We start from the raw sequence: 22,021 nt of genomic DNA on the forward strand, positions 1-22,021 counted from the left end.
TGTTTGAAGGCTTTGTGTGGGTGTGGCTTACCTCTGTCTCTTCCTCTGCAGGGTGTTCAGGCTAAAAGATTCCCTGGGGGCCTGAGCACCTTTTAAAGGTTCCAGAAGAGACCAAAGCAGATGGAAGAGGGGGAGCAGTAGAGCTACACATTTTATATATTTAATGTTTGATTTATATTTGGATTCATAGAAATTGGTTTTTAGAGATGATTAAAATGAATAACATTTGGTAATGTATATTATTCTGAAGATTGTGTTAGTTTGTCAAACTTTGTTTGTGTGTATGTATTTTGTTTTACCCTGTTTCTTGGTGGGTTTGTAAATTGGAACAGCCAGCTACTATAAAAGGCTGCATGGCCACATTGAGGAGTGTTGCTGCTGAGACCCTAGGCCGCTGTAAGCAGGGTTGTTTGCGTGTTAAATGTTGGTGAATAAACACCGAGCGGGATTTGCACTGTTTCTCTGCCTCAAGTCTCCTACTTCCTCCAGCTGCTAAAGGCCGTTCTAACAGGGGGAAACCGATCTGTTCCACAGTTTAATGTGAAGTGATCAAAACTATGAGTGATATATAAAATGTTGCACATTTCACATATGATCTACCAAAAATATCTGTTAATTTGAACATTTCCATGGATATTTTGTAGTTACGTTCCGCAGGAAAATCTGCAAATTCTGAATCAGCAATTGGCGCTGGAGCTAAATACACAAAGTTACATCTTGTAATTGTGTGTCTTGCTAGAATTTCATTTTCATAGATTCCTCACAGTTTATATAGGTTTGATGTGTGACCTGATTCCACCGGGGCAAATGCTGGGTGCATGTATTGTCTTAACTCATCGTTATGAGACAAAAACACACATTCCAGAACTAGAAGTGAGAATAAACTTTCTGCCATGGCATAAAAGTCTATTCTGTGGACTTGTTTCTTTTCTATATCAGTATTGTTTTATTAATGTGATGCTGTGAAAAAGCAGGGAGTTTATGCAGAGTAAGATGGATGAAGGTGTAAGTAGCAGGTAGCTACACAGAGCCAGAGGTGCTTCTTGCTCCTGTTGATGCCGGTGATTAAATGACCAGCAGCTGGTTCCTGTATTAAAGCAGTTAACTGCTGGCCACTCGAGCTCCTCATTCAAACTGCATTCGAATCAAAGAAACAAGAATAAAATCAGGCATGTGTTTTGCTCCCGAATCTCTGCTTTGCACAATATGCAACAGATACGACATAAAAATGTCAAAGTCTGAATATTTTATAAGTAATAAAACACTTGCTTTCAGTTATCGAGACTGCTGGGAAATCGAACTGCTAATTAAACAACTTTTAGAAGGTTAAACATGCTAGGTGTGATATACACTTGAAATCAGAAATTTAGCTACACTGAATAAAAAGACATTCAGATTTACTCTCAACATCTGAATTTAAATCAGACCAAATTTGTTTTTGGGCCAATTATTTGCTAACTGCCACAGTAATGAGAGAAAGAATATGTCAGAGATTTGTTCAGTGATGTATCTAAAATTTCTGATTATGATTCTGCTTTGGAAACTTCTGATGACACATTTAAGCTAATTGGAGGCTCAGCTGAGGGAGTGTTTTAAGGCCACAGTGCTTTCTTGTTTGACATAAACAAGAAAGCAACTTGACAAGATGTCAAGAAGAAAATCATGGAGCTGCCCCAGTCCGGTTCATTCTTGGGAGCAAACACGAGTATAAGCTAGATGGAAAAGTAAAAAAAAATCAGCTATGAAGCAAAAGCTTTGTCACAGATTGATCTTCCTAAAGGACAGTAACCCTCCCCATCCAGCCAATGTTAGAAAGTGGCATCAGAACTGCAAAATCTACTTGTTGACGTGGTCATCACAAAGACCTGATCTCAGTTTTATATAGAATTTGTGTGCAGGTCTTTCTAGTTGTTTGCTATGTCCAGTTAACCTCCCTGGGGGAATCATACTCAGGACACAGAACTCTAAATCTGTGATTTTTTATCAAACCATTTACTTTGGACTCCAGATGGTGTCTTTTTTAACTTAAAATGCAAATTACTTCATGCTTCTGTTCCACCAAAATGGAAATGAATGTTGTCATACTAAACACCTGAGCAGTTGGAGCCCATAGACAAGTGAGGCTCCCATATCACTATTTTGGTTCCTGCTTTTTCTTTTCCTTTTGCAGTGAACTTGAAAGAGCTGCTTTGTTGACAGGCTGCCTGGCTGAATCTGGGTTGGCAACAAAGGATTTATTTTATCCCCAGAGACTGAATTGCTAACTGCGTGAGGTTCCAACCAGCCCTTATCTAACTCTAGATAAAGCACTTTGTCATTCAACAGATTACCACCACCCAAGGCTCGTTCTCATCTAAATGGAGAGCTGTTTAAGATGCAGACATCGGCTCAAACCTGTCGTGATTTGGAATGAGTTACCATGGTAAAGTGTGTTCATTCAGTTTTTTGTTTTAACTCGTAACCCTCATTACTATATACTGTATACATCCAACAGCCCATTGTCTCCAGCCTAAAAATGAACATATATATAACATTCCATGAAAGTTTAATTTTAAATGTATTTTTTGTGATAATAAAATGTGCAAAATAACTAATCATATCAATATCAAGAAATCCTACAGTCATGTGTAACATATTCTATATAAGGCTGCAACTATTGTACTATTTTTGTAATCAAGTATTCCACCATAATCAGCTAATTGGATAAAAATTTGGGACATTTTGCAGATTTATAACTGCTTAAGCTTGTCTTACCGAATAGTAACATATAAAGATACAAATAAAGAAATAATTCAATTCCTTTGTTAAAGCAGAAAATAAACAATTTATTGCCCAAAATTTTATATCAGCATTGCTTTAGTGAACGTTTGATTAGTTATAGCAAAGGATGCATCTGCAGGCATATATATATATATAGCTGTAGGTATTGTAGTGACCTCTAACCTCTGTATGTTTTACACTGACTTTTCACATCTTAGATAGGAATCATATACATGCAGCAAATTGCACNTATATATATATATATATGTTTGTTTGTTACTGTTGACATGTTTCTTTCTGACTGCAGATATGTTCTAAAATCAGTTGTAAGAAGTTTTAAGACATGAATCAAATACAAGCTTTTCCACCTTTCCCCCCTCAGGTGGAGTAACAGTTGCAGTGTACACTCTAATAGTTCCAGCCTGACTGATATATTAGTCACTTGCTTGGTAAAAAGCCATGTGAATTTTCTCTTATTACCTTCCAAACAGAAACAATAAGTTCAAAGAGATTCCAGGGAGACGGTTATGGTAGATATATATGCAGCATGGCTGTTGAAGACTAGTGACAGCAGCCTGCAGTGGACTCATTGCCATCTGCTGGCAGTGGAGTGGAAAGCTCCAGTCTTCCCACTCTGCTGTCATTATTTTCAGTAATGCCGCTCCAACATGGCCTGGATCTTGGTCTCACACCTTAACACAGAGGGACTTACTGGTCAAGTCTCTGAGACGTTTCTCTTAGCCACCACAACTTTTTTCTAGACTCCTGCTTAGTTTTCTAAAGCTTGCCAGACTGTGTAGATAAGAGTCATGCCAAGGTCAGTGGAGCTTCAGAAGCCACATTTGCACAGCAGCACACACTCTGAGACTTTGGCACTTTGTGCAGGTCTGCGGCAGTATAATGTGAATAGTAATCTGGGGGGCTGAAGCCGTGTGCTTAGAGATGAATAGGGATTATAGTGCTTCTTTAAATTCTGCAGCAGCCCTGTCTGTCTCATGAGCTTGTGTCGTGTCATCCTGTTGATTTGCATTCTGAAGCTGGTCAGCTGCACAAAGCGGCGGTTTATCCCTGACAGCGAGCAAATGACAGACGGTTCAGACCTCTGCTGTGAAGAATCATCCACATGCTAGCGCCCCTCTGGCCCAACCTGCTGTTCTATCAATTAGCAAGGCTGTTTTTCCCCATCCCTACACCTGCACACTGTTTTGTTTTTGTGATGCATTCTGCTCATCTATTGATCCGTTTGGCTCCGAGGTGGCAGCCGATGTGAAATGAACTGCAGAATAACAGTGAGGGTGATGGAGGGAGGCCATCTGTAGGGTCTGGACCCCTGAAGCAGAGACACACATACACCCTCTGAGCTCAGAGGGAATATAGGCCAGGAAGGGGTGTGAATATCACTGAACATGCACAAGTACACATGCGCACACAAACAGACACAGACACAGAAAGCCACCTAAACAGCTGGAGTGTTAAGAGCAGCAGCTGCATCCTCACTGGGTCACTGTGCTCTCCGCCATGGCCAGCATTAAGTGGGTCTGGTGCTTCTGCGGCATTATTCGCTTCTGTCCTTGTCAGTCGATTGGATCTTTTCTCAGAAAGGTAGGTGCTGGCTCTGAGCTGGGTTTGTACTGTGGGGAGGGGAGTCTGGGGGGGTGAGGGAGGGGAGTCAAGGTCAACAACAACAGCAACTGGAACAAACACACACATCCTGCGTCGCATCAACTCACGCTTTGCTTTGTACCCTGTGAAAATCTGGGATTGAGTGTGTTTCTGGGCTCATGCAGGGTGGACAGCCAATTATGAGCAGAGGCAGCGTGGGGTATGATGCAGCGCACCTCCGAGTGTGAACACGCTGCACACATTTTAACAGCAGCCCCGGGCAGACGGCTGCTCTCATCTCACTTTGTACGATCAGGTTGAACTCTCGTTATAATATGGAAGTTTTCTGGCAGAGCGACGCCGCGGACTGGCGGGTCTGAACACCCAGACAGGAGCTTCATGTGTGGGCCAGAATGACAGGATGATACAGTACATGGCCTGTCACAGTGATATAGTTATCAATCTATTGCATGATAAAGTCATTAGAGTGACAGATCCATAAATCACTCATGGTGCTGTTTGCCTTTTTAGGCTAATATATCCCTTGTACAGGCACAGCTTCAAAATGGAACCAGTTTTTACCATTTACTGCTGCAGTTTTAATAAGAATTAGGAAAATATATTATTATTCTCAAGGTTTTCCAGCATAATTTAAGTTTTCTAAATTTAACTGGAAAGTCCTGTTGCTCAAACTATGAAATCTGAAGTGGGTTTTGAAACCACTCTTTACCTTAATTATGTTAACAAGCCATCACTCAGTGCAGTTGAGGGAAACACCAGAGATGGGCCAATTCTGGCTTTTAAGGCCGATGCCGATTATTTTGACATCAGTCTAACTGATTCCTGATATGTGCTGCCAATTTTTTGGGGGACGATTCTTGAAGCGGATTGCTTTTTCTTCTTCTGTTTACATGATAAAAAGGACATAATGCTAACAAATATCATTACACAAGACTCAAATTAAAACTGGATGGGAGTAAATGGAAACAGGAAACAATAAAGTGGGAAATAAATAAATTTATGATTTAAAAAACTGACTGTATTTAAAAAAATAAATACAGAATATAGAAACAAAATTAAATGAAATTGGCCAACAGCGATAAAAGATAGTTTTTTTTTCATAATTTAGTAACTTTTTATACCACTTAAGAAGAGTACACTTTACCTGCGTTTTAATTTCTCAACTTGGCAACACAGTTTGAAACAGTATAATTCAAGTCTTTAATATAAACTGTTTTTTTTTGTGCACTAAGACCCTGATTTATCTTGGCTGTAGACATACTAACTGAAAACAGCAACGAAAACAGATTCCCCTTTGAAACCTTGCAAGTAAAGTGCATTATGCAGATTCACCAGGAAATATAAAATGCATGAACAAGTCAGAAAAAGTTTATACTGCCACAGCAAAAGAGATGCATGCAGAGATGAATGTCTACATTACGTGGACCTGCTTGTGTTCATCAAGACACACAAAAGACACTAATGTTCAAGATTCCTTTTGCTGCATGGAAGGAAATAATCATTTTTTCTGCTAATGTGAGTCTATTGTCTTTCAGCTCAAATGTTTGGCTATAAAAGACAAAACCCAGTGAGAGGGCCTGTGGGAGACCCCAGAGCAGACCTTATGTTGACCCATCTGTTGAGTTGAGTTGAATCCAACACCTGTAACAGGATCAGATTTCAGACAGACCAAGCTGAGGTCTGTCAGGTTCAGCAGAGGGCGGCGGTGGGCTGGGAGAGCAAATATTCGGCTGAATTTAATCGACCCGAGTCCACATCAGAGCACCAGGTTGCCAAATAAAGGAGCAAATACCACTGAAATTAGTCTTTGATGGATGAATCAATATGGGTCTCCCACAGTGTGGCCTCTGTTTAATGAGGCAACATTTCAGTGGTTGGACTGTGTGTGGTTTATTGCCTATTTACAGAGTTTCTCTGCAGCTGCAGCGAGACCAATCTTTCTATGGGCCGACTGCATCATTAGAGGAAATTCTGATGAACAAAGTTACTGTTTGCGTATTATTTCCCAACGTCCTACTAGATTTTCTGAGTGAAATAATTACATTCCATTCCAGATTTGGTAAAAACTACTCAGTAATAAATATTTAATAAATTGGATTGAAATAAATGGAATCATAAATGCATATTAACAACAACAGCAGCTAAGAAAAGGAACTGATTTATTATTTTATAAACTTGGCAGAAACCAAGCTGTCGTGCAGATGCAGTGTGAGATGTTCTCCCAGTCGGGGGCCAGCAGTCAGGGTTGGGAATGATTAGCAAATATCAGTGTCTCCAGATGTCTGTCCTTTCAGATGTCTGTCCTTTCAGAAGTCTGTCCTTTCAGATGTCTGTCCATCCTGGGTCTGGTTTGCTGTACGTGTCCTCCTGTTAAATGGAGACTTGTCCCTCTGTTCATTCTCAGGATAGAAGGGAAGGAGGAGAAATGTTGACAGGAAAGGTCACCATGATGTTTTGTGGGATATATTATGATGAAGGAAAAAAAAATATAGAAAAAATTTTTTATTTTGGATATGTAGTAAATCAGTAACAAACAAATACTGATATAAACTGTTGCTGCAGTTTAATGACAGGGTGGGAAAACATTGATTCACAGTTGGAACAGGTTTTTTTCCTTGTGAACATTAAGTGGCAAAGTTTTGTTCATTCTTCGATTTGGGATTAGATCAGAGTGAAGTAGGGGTGGGCAGAATGATCCAAAATATTGATTATTAATACCCATCATAGTATTGATGTTATGATGATATATCAAACTTAATAAAAAGAATTGGTATCATATTGTTATCAGTGATATGAGCTCTGTATTGACTTGCAGTCGACTACACATTCTGGTTTACTACTGTTTATTGATTGGCCTGAACCTGATTGTTTGGAATTGCTTCTCAATAGGATCAACATGGACTTATTGCAGTAGTTGGGATGAATGTGAATATAAAACATGATATGATTTCAATTTTCTGATTTGTTTTGTTTCAAGTTCCCTTGGATGTGTTCTGCTTTTACTTCCTGCTTTATGAATGTATTCAACTGAACTGAATTTGGTCTGCAGAGTGAAGCAGTAGGCAGCGCTGCTGCCTTGCAGCAAGAAAGTCTTTGGTTTAATTGCCACCGGGGGAGGCGGGGGATGGGCTTTCTTTGTGGAATTTACATATTAAAAAGTGTGTGTGGACTGCTTTGTGTATTATGTGGAATATATGATCTTCATCTCCAACTGAGCATCTTGACCACAGCTGACCCATATTTTCATAAACTGCAGCTGAGGACTGGGAATGTACACACTGTGTTTGTGGAGTTTTAATCTTGTTAAAATGCAAATGGCCTTCACTGCATATGTCATGGTTTCAAGTGATTACTGTTTGCCCTGGCTTGGAAATTGACTCCAGTTTAGGTCCAATCTAAATCCAATCTTATTTTGGATTTCACACCTTAGCGCCTCACTCTAATGCAAGAAGCATGGTGTGGTTCCTGTAGCAACCGGCCTGTCCGTCAAGGCGATCCCTTTCAAAGAGAGCAGGAGCAATGGAAAAATAGGAAAACTGGTAATTTAGTGTGAAAAAAACAAACATGAAAGGAAATGTGTGTGCTGGATTTCTCTTGTGGAGCGTGACAGAGGGTGACATTCTGTGGGAGTCAGGTTTTCCTCCTTCAGGCACTGATAACATAGATTACTGTATTGTGTTTGTGTGGAAGCAGGTAAACCAGCTTAACTCTTAATGTATTTTGGGACACATTGCTCCTTCATGTCTCCTCTAACAAATTATATTTTACATGCCTGCTAATACAGCTGAAAACACATTTACAGTGTATAAAAAGGCATATTACCAGTTTTTCTTATTAAATAACATGACATATATTATGTTTTAGACCAATTCAATATGATTCAATTGAAATATAATATTAATTCCAAAGAGTAATTAATAACTGCAGCAACTCAAACTGTCCAATTTTCTTCAGAGTTGTTGTAGATGGCTGGAAGGAGTCAGTGCTGCAGTAGCTCTGGAAAAGCCTCAAACTGGAGATACACTTTTGTGCTATGGCAGTCTGATGAAGATGAAGCTGCGGGTTGTCCAACTTTCTTTATTTAATGAAGAATTCATCTTTGCACCATAATCTCCAGATGATACACAGAGGTCACCAGAACAGAACTAAATGTTGCCTTCAAGTCCAACTTCACAGCAGGCAAACAGCAGGGGTCCTGCTTTGTGTTGAGTTCAGGTTAGTTAGGATTAACAACACTACATTTATCTGCCAACTGTCTAAATAATGAGAAAGATCTTTGTACAATTTTCTTTTTTAATCAATCACAAAGTGTTATTTCATCAAATGTTGATGTGACCAAACGTATTAATTTAAAGGAAAAAAGACTTAAAACAGACATCTGCAAAGTTTGATTATTTTGCCTCAGTCCATAGAAATGGTATTGGGCTTAAGCATTGCATGTAATTGTGTAATGTAATGTGCTGCTGGTAAAAATGTTGCAAATGTTGACATCAACATATATGTTAGATTTAAATAATGAACTATGTCCTGCACAAAGCTCTAAAATACAGAGGATGTTTTAGCTTCAATGGTTAGATCAAACAGAATCTGACATTTCTGTTTATTTCAGGATGAATTATTAATGAAGGGCTTTGAATAACATATTCCTACTTATTTGTTTTAGAACTGAACCTATGCAGAGAGCTGCAGGGTTGAAGCTTTAATGATATGGAAAACAAGAAGAAGATGTTTCTATTGGGTAAATCATTGTGATTACTTTTTTTAACAATTCAATAGTAACAAACTTGTAACTAACGTTAAGAAATATGTCTCAGTGACAGCTGATGACACTGAGCTCATGTCGCAGAGGCTTGAAAGGAGTGTTGCACAACACAATAAAATAATGCTACTGTACATATTTAACTGACACTGTACAGACGTGTATCACTGCAGACTGGTGAGAGAGATGATGCTCACATGTTGCTAATAAAGGTCACTTCAGTAAAAAAGAGATTCAGCATTTAGTGGAACTGGACTAAGAAGCAAAGGAATTAAGGTGATTAGGTTTAATCACCTAAGTTTACTTCTGCAGTATCTGGATGTTCAGGTTATTTTTATGACATTTTAGTCTGACTGTCATCCACTAACACAACTAGCAGTTTGTATTAACCAACTTTAGTAGTATATCTCAACAACTAATTCCTTTCTTTCTTCAAAATAGGAGCCTCAAACAGACATCATGGCTTTACAATGAACATGAAGACAGACACCGTCCATTCATTACATTTCATTTAGCAAACAAAGCAATTAGAGATGCATATATCGTCAGTAATATTGGTATTGACCGATATCAGTCATTTTTCACATATTAGTATGGATCTGATAAATAAAAATGGCCAGATATTAACAACCAATATTTATTTATTGGCTTTTGTCCGGAGGGGTTCCAGAAGGAGGTTAGTCATGTGACGTTTGTTTGGTCATGTGACAGTGATGTGAGTCATGCTGCACATGACTGTGGGTAGACTGGCTGAAGCAGAGAAGCAGTGGTGAGGTCAGCATGTGGTTGTTTCTGTCAAGGTATTGGAAGTGTAGCGAAATATGTATATACAATATATGGAATAATAGTAAATATCAATATCTGCCCAAACGTTCATATCGGACCATCACTGTGGGTTGTGTGAGCTTTCACATCATGTAACTGTGATTGTGGAATCAAAGGGGCGTGGCCGACAACTTACAGGCTTCACCTGGGTGATTTCTCAGGGCTGAGCTCTGAGTTGTGATCCAATTTCATGCTGTCCAATCAACCGTGAACGTGTTTAGCATACTTCTCAGAGAAGATGTTTCCATTCCATGGGCAGTCGTGGACTAAACAGCTGCTGCTGTCTTTGCACAATGCACCCAGTCATCATTCATATTTGTTTTAGGATGGATAGATAGTGCAACAGGAATGTAATATTGGTTTATTAACTTCAACCCACTCCATTGTGTGCTGGTACCTCTCAGGTAATCATGAGGTATAAAGAACATTGATCACAGAATGAAGGGATGATGGGGAATGAGCTGGTGATACAACAGGATGTCAGCCAAAAGCCACAATGAACTCCTCTTCATGTTGAGTCTTCTACTTCTGCAGCCAATGTCACATTCAGACAGAACCTAGACAGCCAGGCAGATTTACAATTTACAAGAAATACATCGCACATTTTATCACATTTTTTGGAATAGTTAAGTATGTCATAATAAAGAAATAACAATCACCCTTAGCAATAAATAAGAGAACAGTCGATAGAGGCAAGAACTGCTTTGCAAAGACATGACATACTGCAGGACAAATGGAGCTAAAGCATCATTTAACAGTAGTAAAAGCTGTGGGCTGGCCAGATCCGGAGCTTTTACATTTGATCAGAGGTAACCCAGTTACCCAACACAGCTCACTTTCCCTTACTGTAGCTGAGCTCGGATTCACAGAGGATTGTGTTATAAACTGATAGCTGATGCTGTCTACTTCCTTAAACTCCTCTGGGCTGTACCATTTCAGAGCAGAGCAGGGGCCCTCTGGGTTTCAAGAAGGTTGTCTCTGCTGAGCTTTTTTCCTCACTCTTCTGCTGCTTGAAATGCGTCCCCATCCCACCACCACCCTACCTCCATCCCTTATTAGCCGCAAGCTCACAGTCACTCGGGGCGGTCGGCCAGAAACAACGCAGTCTCCTTCAGCTACCTTAGATTTCACCCCCACCCCTCAGCTTATAGTACAATCTTGTCATTTCCAGCTTGCGAAGGGAGAGGAAGAGAGAGAAGGGAGAGAGTGTGTGTGTATGAGAGAGAAGGGAGGGAGGGAGATGTTTTGAGCTGGTTTGCAGGGAGAGAGGTTGGCCTGAATGCGATCTGTCTGTGCTTCAGAGGCATCCAGGTGAGCTGTTTCCTCCTGGAAGGTAAGAGGGAGACTGAGATTGGTGCTGATTGTGTCCTACATCCATGATCCTAGTTCCATTTCTTTCCTTGCTACGAATACAGCCCTTCTGCATGCGTGTGTGGACGAGTGTGAATAGTATTCCCCAGGCACATCACACACACACGTCATACTGTACGAGGCGATTTGCAGATGTGCAGGCATGTTGGCAAATGTGCATTTGTAGCTTAGATACAAGCAGATTCCGCATGCATGTATGATGCATGTGTGTAGAGGTTTGTCTTCCAGAGGTTGATGATGGGTTGTCATGCTAGCTTGCCAGCTTGGCTGTGGATGGAGCACCTGAGGAGGATGTGATGAGACACTCTGTGGATAGGAAGGAAGTTGCAGGGAAAAGAGGACGATAGTTTGTGCATCTGTGCGTACGTCTCTGCAGCTCGTGCAGCAAAGTGTCAGTGTTCCCATTTGCCTGGAATAACGTCAGCTCTGTCGGCCCCACTTCCCTGCCGCCACCATCTCTTCTGCACTTACAGGAAGCATTTTATGTTACAGTGGTGAAATGGGTGCTGATGTTGACTGGGCTAATGGACGGGATGCCCCCGTTGCAGCATTTTTCTGCTCACTCTACAATATGTCATCTTGCTTCAAGCAAATTTGCAACACACTCCTCTCTTTTCCAAGCCTACAGGAATGGAATTTTGGGTACTGTGGGGATAATGAGGGAGAGAAACAGGGACAAGCCATCTGCGAGAGGCTTGGACTCATGTAGAGACTTTCTGCAGGGCCATATGCAGCTCCTTGGGAAGACAGCAGGCTGAGAAATAAGAGAAGGGGAAGAAAGAAAGCAGGAACTGTAATTGTGAACTGGACATCTGAGGGCAGTTATGGTACAAACTTAGTTCAGTTGTGAAAAGACTTTACCTTGTATGTGAACTGCAGCAACTTGACACTATGATCTAAGTTTACTTGGAAGTTGATTCTCTTGTGATCCTACATAAGTTTTAACAGCCTTTTATTGGCTACAAACAAATTCAAAATAAAATTCAAATTCAATTTCTTTCAGATTAGCAGAAAGACGCTGTCTTTAAAACTTTAAAGTTTTCAATTTCTAATTTATATTGGATATACACAAAAGTCATTTTATTAGGTATGCATTGTTAGTATCAGGTTTACTGCCATAGAAGGTGTCAGAACCATTCCTCAGACATTTTGGTAATTATAAAAAAAAACTCATGCACTTCATGCTAAGGTGTCAGCTGAACATTAATAATGATAATATCTTATTTCACTACACCCCAAAGGGTTTCTGCAGGACTTAGGATCTGGTGGCTGTGGAGACCATTCACTACTGTCATGTTGAAGAAAACAGTACGAAATATTGTGATGTTGAGGTACAGCTGTGCTCTGTAAAATGATTGACATGATCAGCAGGAGTATTTGAGTAGACTGATGCAGTGGTGGGTATACTTCTACTAATGTGCTAATAGTGGAGCTTTTTTTTGGTTTAGTGCTTTAGCATTTTTTCTAACTTTTAAAATGTTTATCTTACTTAGCATCAACTACAGATGTTTTTATTTGAGTGTTTTGTAACCTTTCAGTTAAATAAAGTCACTCACCCATTTATACACCAATATGCAGAAGGAAGCTGGAATTGAACCTACAACCTTCTGATTGCAAGATGACTACTCTACCCACACAGCCACAGTTGGCTGTGTGGGTAGAATAAGAATAAGAATAAGAATTCTTCAAGTAGTTACAGGGAGCAGTTTTTTTCCTGTCGGCTGACTGATTTCCACAAAGAAAAGCAGTGAGACAGATGAGCTCCCATCTGACTTTAGAATAATGAAATCATTGAGTTTATGGTCTCAGTGACTATAAGAAGCCCAGGTTCACTGGCTGTAAAACAAGCTCAAATCATAATTCCTCCACCACCCTGCATATCTTTGTTTATGAGAATTTATTTGTGGACATACTGTTTGGTTTTCTCAAACATCTCCTTTGGTCTCTCCTTAGGACTCTTGTGGTTCATTGGGTTGCAACTTTGTAAACCTAAATTGTTCTGCCTCGTTCTCTAGATAGATGAGGCTCTCTCTTTCAGCCAACGCAAACCATCCACACATGCTTTGCTCTGTATGAGCAACGCATACTGACCTAGAAACTCAGTATGTTTCAAGGCCTCAACATACTGAGTGACCCCATAGAGTCTGACATGTAGACATGTATGAGATGCTCTCATTTGTTTGATCATTTGACTGTCTGACTATGGGATAGTCCTGGGCTGGGATGTCCAGTCTAGGGAAGAATGGCTTTCACTTTTTAATGCTTTTCCTTGTAAATCATTTTGTAGTGGTGAAATGATATACCCAAAGAAAACTCATGCATGGGGAGAGCATACACACTATCCATGAAAACCGCTCCAGAGTTGAAGGCCTAGAGTTTTTAACCACACTAGTTACTTGTTATGAAGCAACAATGTCAGCATAGTTCAGTCCAGCAACATAGGGTTCAAAATTTTATGTTATTATAAAGCAGTCAGATTCAGGAAAATAAAATAGGCAGTGGGTAAGAAGTTGTTGTCTGAAAGAAACCATTTTGCTGCTTTTCCCAATCCTGAACAAGCTTGGGATGACAAGAGGAAACCTACAGGACACCAAGGTTCAGGGTGTCCACATCAGCTGGAGGCTTAGAGGACAGAAAAGACATCCAGACAAGCACTGAGGCAATGGAATTATTAATGAAATACGACTCCGCAACTCTTTCTTACTGTTTCCAGTGTGTCAACCATTCATACAAGAAAAGCAGATGCTGTCACTTGGATCAGAAAGCTCAAAGCAACAACCTTCATACTGGTTGACAGCTTAGTGCTATTATCCAGTTGACCTCAAAGTAGCGTAACTACAGGCACATGCATGTTGGAAATGTAAAAAAAAGAACTGCCTTTGTTTTTAGAGGCAGAAAGCATGTCTCTCAGGATGAAAACCTTTCTATGCTATTATCTGTTAGCAGCAATTATGTGCTTAAAGTAGCTCTAATAGTTTTAAAGGCAACATGTTTCCCAGTGTGAGACCTGCATCAAAAAATGCACCCTTGTAATTTTCTTGTGAGCAGCCCACATTGATGCTGCAATGTGCAATGCCCGGTCACCAACCGGTCATACAGAACCATCAACACTTCTAAGAAAAATATCCATGGCTGAAATCCAGTAATTTGTTCTGTCTCGGCCCCAACTGAGAAGTGCAAACCTACAAAACACTGCAGTGCTGCCGCTGTTCTTTCTCTCTGTACATTGATAACATTTCAGTGTTTAAATCTTAGTGTTGCATGGTTTCAGGTCCCCGTAAACCAGGCTGGAAGAAACCAGAACTCTGTTACTGATAATCAGTGTGTTTCTTAAAATGCTGTAAATAAAATCCACCCAAACCAACAAAAAACTTTTCTTTTATCAAGAAAAGACAACCTGAATTTGTCTCAGTCTGGCAACCTGACCCCCCAGGTTGTGACAACTTGCAAGTAAACAACATGGCCACCAGCAACAATGTTTGCAGAAGGTAAAATATATTTCTTGTTCTGTTTATGGAGTTTTGGAGCCTTAGAACCAGACCTCTTCAAGCAATAGATGTTACTGTAACAGTGATGAAGTGTTCACATGGGATTTTTTGTTTTTCTTGTTCAAAACCAGGAATGTTTTTACAGTTGTTTGTGTCCCCACAAAAATGGCTTAAGAACTGGTTTAGAAGACCCAGAGTTTTTTTTTTTTTTTAAGAAAAATCAGACAGGTTCCTTGTCTGATTAGGAACCTAATCTGATTAGGAACAGCAAAGAGAGAGAGTAGGGTTTTAAGGGTTTTAAGCCATTCTAGGTGTTTCTGTGTGGACAAAATCATTTCTGGAAACAGACTCGCGGGAGGTGGGATTTTTGAAACTGACAACCTGTTTTCGGAAAAAAAATCTCTTCTGTATGGAATTAGCCTAAATAATCTTCCTTTATTCTCACACTATTTGTACACAGCACACACACTTTACTCAAGTTAAGCTTTGCCTTTTGCAGCTGTAGACAATGAAACAATTAGATATGTCCAGACATATTAAAGTCAAAAACAGTTTGACTTAACTGCGATCCATGTAGTTGCAAAATAGAGCATCCTACATCAGATTAACTGGGAAAAAAGATGGCAACTTCCTCCACCTTACTCGATCTATTGTACACAACGCCATGACGGCGGGAGAATAGTAGCGGATACAGTGGCTTTAATCAGATGCAACTCCCCAGAGACAGTCATTGGTGTGATTCATATCAAGTGGCTACTGACTAAAGGTGTTTACATAAGAGGTACTTGTGATAATGAGTTCACCATGAACACCCAATTAGACCTGAAATCTATACGCAGTTAAACAGCTTTTGTTAGACTAATCTCAGGTGGACTGTCGTTCAGATGGGAAATTCTATTTAAATGTATCGCACACACTACAATGTGATCATCTGAATACCTACACCAGGGCTCCATGCCCTACTATGATTATTGTGCTTCAGCTGCTAATTGGATTTGGTTTTGATTGTGCTCCAACAGAGCAACAGTCTTATTCAAATTATTGGGGGAAATTGTTATTTTTTCCAGTTACTAAGCAAAAAAGTGTTAAGATATTGTCTAATTTTTTGGAACCCAGCAGACAGAGCAGGGAGAAACCTGTGGATACGTTTAAAGCATGGTTAGGTTCTAGAACAATATCCTAGAGCTTTGTTTAGTCCATCATATGAACATGGAGAGCATATGGACCAACTGCAGACCTACCAAGACACGGAGGTCCACCTAAACTGACAGGCTGGGCAAGGACAGCATTAATCAGAGAAGGAGCCAGAAGGCTCATGGTGACTCTGGAGGAGCTGTGGAGCTGCAGGTCATCTCAGAAATTATTTTGTTTGAGATGACAAAATAATGTAATCTCAGATTATTTGTGAGGAGTTGTACTCTTCACAAATATGTAGTTTGTCAACGAATGGCTGGAAGAAAATCATAAACTCTTATGCTTGCAGTTTAGAACAGGCCTTAGAGGTGCTCTGTAGGACGACTGATATGTCTTCGGCAGCAGCATAAACAACTTCAGAGGACTGAGATTCACAGGAACAGCAAAACTGGCACACTGGCATGGTGTCCTATGAGTGTGTTTTTCTTCTGAGTTTCAAACAGACATGGTGTCAAATCAGGTTTTCATTTTGAGAACCAGTTGAAGTCCTTCTCTGGTTTAATGATATTTAGAGACTGATCTGAATCTATAGGGCATCATTCATCTTAACAGGTAGATGGGAACAAAATGCCAGCAGCACATCTGCATTTCTAGAGACAGTACTTTGATTTGACTACTGCTGTCCTGCTTTACGCTTCACCGCCTTATTTGTCAGTGTTTGAGGATGAACCAGGGTTGATGCTGTTGTTGAGGAGACAAGTAAGGGGCAGGGCAGGACGATGAGGTAAGGAGCCGTACTGTGATCAATCATGACTGTGTCCTCCCCGGGAAGTCAGCCAAATCAGTCATTTATGTCTGAGCTTTCTGTTCTCCACCATCCTAATTAACAGCCTGATGTTAATTGGGTGCTGGAAAGCCCATCACAAACACCTCGCCCTTCCAGGACGTTTTGCTGGATGTCAGAAAACTTCATGAGTCGAACAGAAGCAGCTGTTTGGATCTGGCCTGTGTAAACCACCTGCAGAGTACGTTTTTTTACTAAAACTCTTGTGGGTTCAATTTGCAATTTATGAAAAAGCAATGCAAACACAAAGAATGCTACCTAAAATCTGCTGGGTTAGTTTGCACCCTTTCAGCTTCAGGATGCAAAAAGATTGCCTTTAGTTTAAAACTGCAAACACAGATTTGCAGTGGTGTTAGAATCAACCATTCCTCAAGGCAGAATAGGTCCTGGCTTCTCCTGGGTAGCTTCCTGAGTGTCCTGCTTTCCTGCCACAGTCCCAGAACATCCATGCGGTGTGTATTTGGTGACACAAGTGGACACAGACATTGGCGCATGTATGAATGCTTGTTGATCTCTGTGTTGACCCTGTAATGGGCTGGTATCCCAACTGATGTTTGTTGACTGACAGAGATAGGCACCATAGAAATCTCAAGATGTTTTTTTTGTCAGACTTGCACTTTTTATTGGTTTATTTTAATGATATGTTTATGCTCCTTTTACAAAAAAAATAAAATTTACTTGATGGTTTAGCAATCAAGACAACATTAACAAAAACCTGACACACAGAGAGAGATGCTTTACCCTGGGCTGAATTTATAACCGTCATAACAACAGTTTGACCAGCAGTTTGATGGGAGACAGAAACATTAAATGTTTATAGGTGAGGCTGATAAAATGACATATTAATATAAAAATGTTGTGATAAAAAAGTCCAAATTGCTCACCCCTATCTATAAGTTCTATACCTATCTACACCTTGAACAAAACAACCACAACCGTTGACTTCTCTGCTTCAATTAAGCTTCCCACAATCCTATGCTGCTTCACTATCACTGTCACATGACCAACCTCATTCTTCCTCCTCTCCAGATGCAAACAACAACAACATGAAAATGAATATCAGATGTATATCGGCCCGTTTTTATTCATGGGACCGTTACTGACATGTTAAATAACTATTAATATCATCATAAAGCAATGTTAGTGTTGATACATTGTACATACCTACTAAAGTAGGTTGATTCTTGGACTGCACAATTGGCCAGTGGTTGAACTGCCTGAGCTTCCTCTAAGTCCAAAAACATGACCATTTGATCTACTGGACGTTTACTGGATTTACTCTAAGCTGCCCTCATGCAGGGGTGTGTGGGAATGACACAGTCTCTGTGTTGCCCTGTGATGAACTGTCCTAACTCCTACCCAATGGAGATGGGCACCATCCCAATGCAACCCTAAAAGAAAGAAAGATGGAAGGTTGTTTTAGGGTTTTAAGTGTTCTAAACAGAAAATGACTCTGACAAGGTTGCTGTACCAGAACTAGACTGAAGTCCAACACATGACTTTGAGGCCTTCAGAATGCCACTAGAACAACCAACAACGGACACTTCTTGTCATGGTGTTTCTATAAGTGGATTCTAATTATGTCAGTGTTAAAGGTTAGTAATTTTACTGTGTCCAGTACCATTTGTTGTCTTTCTTTCTTTCTTTCTTTCTTTCTTTCTTTCTTTCTTTCTTTCTTTCTTTCTTTCTTTCTTTCTTTCTCTTTCTATCTTTTTTTTTTTTTTTGCTTTTTCCCACTTGTCCCAATGCTGTCAAATCTTGTTAAAATTTAGACGAGCAAATTGTTACCATAGTGATTTCATCTGGTTCACCAGTTAAAACAGGAGTCCCCAAACTTTGTCCTGTGAGGGCCACATAACATTTCCCTTCTCTGGTGGGGGGCGGGAGTCAGTTTATAACAGAAGAAGTGTGACGATTGCAGCAGTGCCTACATGTAAAAATTTATTGTTTTCCAGAAAGCCTAATTGAAGAAGTGCATCTATAAAACAAAAACAAGAAACATATAATTGCTAATGTTTTTCAAGTTTTCCTTTTACTCTCCAACAATGGAAAGTTTGTCTTTTACTGCAACAGTCATTGTGAAAGGCTAGTACATGTAGTATTTACAGTTCCTGTCAAAATTGCCAAAAGTGTGATTGTGTTTGATATTTTTTGTTGAAATGGTTTACCAGTAGCTAGAACATGATCAGGCTAATGTTACTGATCCCAGTTTGCACTGTAAGGATGCTTGGAAAGCCTTGTGTGTTCGATTACGGTAGTTTCCGAACGGTAACTGTAACAGTAAAAGTGCTGATCCTTCGTGTTGCTACTAGCATGTGCTAAATGAAAATAGGCGCTTTCTTCTTCTTCTTTAGATTTCAACRGCAGCTTGCATCCATTATTGTTGCACTACTGCCATCTACTGGATCCTAATATCTATGCCTCAAATTCTCATAATGATCCCAGTATWATTTAAAAAAACTGAAAAATCTTCTTKTTCCCCTCAATGCTATTTAACTGATCAACAACATTCTCAAATTTCAATTCCCTATTAAAAAGGAATTCTGTTTTAATGGGMACTTTCTTCTTTTATTTCCCATGTTGACTTCCAACGATTCACTTCCTGCTAAASAGCCCCTGGTGGTTGAAGAAAAATCCACATATAAGCCRCATGGTTCAAAGCTTAGGAAAAAAGTAGCGGCTTATAGTCCGGAAAATAYGGTATATGAAAAAAATCGAAATGCTCTCTGGTATTGTTCAGGGGGCCGGACCAAATGTGGAGGAGGGCCGGATCCGGCCCGCGTACCGTAGTTTGGGGACCACAGAGTTAAAACATTTTTCAACCACATAAAATGACTATGTTCCTCTTCTTTTTTATCTACAGGGTGTGTTAAAAATGATAAAAAGTCACTGCAGCAAAAATGCAAAATATCCCTTGGATTAATTTATATCATTTCTTTTCTGCCAGGCTCTTAATGAAAGTGCCTCAGAGGGGAAAGTCACATTGGGTTTGATGTCTGGCCAATGGAACTCAAGGATATGGGACACCAGGACTGAGTCCAAATTGGAAACACCAGTATTTTACAAGAAAACACTTCCAGAATATATTACAGCTCAGATTGGAGAGGCACTCTGACAATGATGCAGACATGTGTTGAGACAAGCCAAGAACATATGGATCATTGGCAGATTTTGTCATTTGAATAGTCCTGACTGAGTATGGATGGAAGAAAATATGTTTAGAGATTTGGGCTGCAGTTGAGAACTGAGCAACGAGAAAAAACTTTCAAAAACTTTCTGCTGCAATAATTTCATCTACTTTTTATGTTCATTTGCAGACAGTTTCTTTATGCAGAGCTGACCAAAATAAGTAATTTCTTCCATGTTATCCATTTGTTTTATTCTTTTATATGGACTTACTATGCTTTATGTCACGTTAGGTTGAAGACCACATCACGAGTGCAGATCTTTATCCATTTGTAGACCTTAGCCTGTTCAGATGGTTGCAACGTCATCCAGTGTCTCTGTTTGTATGGTTCATAGGCAGAATAACTGGTCAAGCTGCTCTTTCTCTGAGTAAGCCACAAATGAGAATCAGCTGACCCAGTGGAACTTGCAGCTCTAAACACTTGACTTTGCTGTTGCTCATCTGACTTTTGTAATGCAGGCTTGTTATTTGACAGCACACACTGATACGGTGTGAAGGTGCTACAATGAAAGAGCAGCGGTGGGAGTCCAGACCTGAGCAATCTACGTTTAACAAATCAGAATATAAAATATACATGGTGGCTGGCTGTGTGTCATCTGACCCCTTGCTTTGCACATTCAGATGGTTCAAGATAAACTAGATTTGACTGTTACTTACATTTCACTACATTGATATGCCAGTCTAACCTTCAATGAGTTCCTCATGTCGTTATTTGACTGTTTCCTGCGGTTCTGTCATCTGTTACTCAGGTTTCTCTCAGAAGGCCCTGACAAAGGCAAATCCTGCCGTGTTTATCACTGTAACAGATGCAACATATAAAGTCCCAAACATGCACTCATGCAGTGTTCTATCTGCCACTCAACAATGAAACAAAGGCCTCTGCTCAGCAGACTGTGTGAATGGAAGGAGGATGAGGTGTTTTTTTCCGCTCTCTCTTCTGGTGTATCGTCTCACTATCGTCTTGAGGCTGGAATGATGAGACCAGGCAAGCAGATATCTCTGCTTTGTCTCAGTGTAGTGGAAATGCATTCACGCTCACAACATGGCCGACTTAACATTGCTGATAGTCCTGAGTTAACACGGCACACAAGTAGGCTTTATGGCTGATTGGTCTTTTATGGCCTCCATGGTCCTTGTCATCATTCAAGCTAATGCCATCAGTAACTACTCCTCTAGAGATAGTTGAATTAGCCTGGGTCTGCCTGCCGTGTTACTGCCCACATTTTCCATTATTGCATGACAGCTATAAGATAAGATGAATTTAAATGATCCCTGTGGGGCCGTGGGGTCAGTGCAACAGTACAAAATGAATTGTAAATAGGAAAACAATATAGTTCCTTGCTGATTGTAAATGCATATGTTGTTAATGGTGGTGATGGTGGGGGATATTAGAGATTAAAGAGGTTGTACTTTATAGGTAATCAATGTGGGATAATTGCATCCTTGGTGGAGTTTAGTTTTCTTGTTGACGGTGGAAACTGAGATTCCTCACTTTATCCACATGCTGCCATATGGATAGTTTTTGTTCTGTAATCCTTTGGGGTGGGCAACAATATCAATTAATCAATTGCGTTGCAATTAATTTTCTTCCAATATAATATAGATTCTGAAAACTCTGTGAATCAATATTGCATTGGTCAGCAGGTTTGCGCCATGGTGAGCAATACTTTGGAGAAACGTTTGACTTTTCATAGTTGAGCGTACCACTTCCTACATTTCCTACACTTTTTGTAGGGAACTCTATAGAAGTGAGTTGCTCAGCCAGCACCATTTCTTTGAACCTGTGGCGGCACAGAGAGTGGCCATGATGCAACTTCCTGCTCGCTATATCAGCTCTGTGAAATCCTTTGATGCAAAGTCGTCTTCTTGAGTTTACTGGCAAACCTTTGGTGTGCATTACCACCACCAGCTGGTGAGGGGTGAGGGTCAGAATAGCATCCATCCATCCATCCATCCATCCATCCATCCATCCATCCATCCATCCATCCATCCATCCATCCATCCATCCATCCATCCATCCATCCATCCAT

The 22,021-nt window shown here is 40.1% G+C and overlaps 1 protein-coding gene across 3 annotated transcripts in view; it reads left to right on the plus strand.

Annotated features, from left to right (window-relative positions):
* The window catches only part of cdk14 (cyclin dependent kinase 14), a 173,809-nt gene that overhangs the window by 22,162 nt on the left and 129,626 nt on the right, over positions 1–22,021 (plus strand). The window contains exon 1 of one of the 3 annotated variants that reach the window (XM_008411056.2): positions 11,062–11,278. The exons of 1 other annotated variant lie outside the window; for it this stretch is intronic. The gene's annotated coding sequence lies outside the window, so the exon portion shown is untranslated. Of the gene's footprint in view, positions 1–11,061; positions 11,301–22,021 lie in introns of those variants that run through there. One more of the 3 variants, XM_008411054.2, reaches the window with a different exon arrangement.

Source organism: Poecilia reticulata, linkage group LG6 (genome assembly GCF_000633615.1).
Source record: "Poecilia reticulata strain Guanapo linkage group LG6, Guppy_female_1.0+MT, whole genome shotgun sequence".
In the NCBI taxonomy this organism is placed as follows: domain Eukaryota; kingdom Metazoa; phylum Chordata; class Actinopteri; order Cyprinodontiformes; family Poeciliidae; genus Poecilia; species Poecilia reticulata.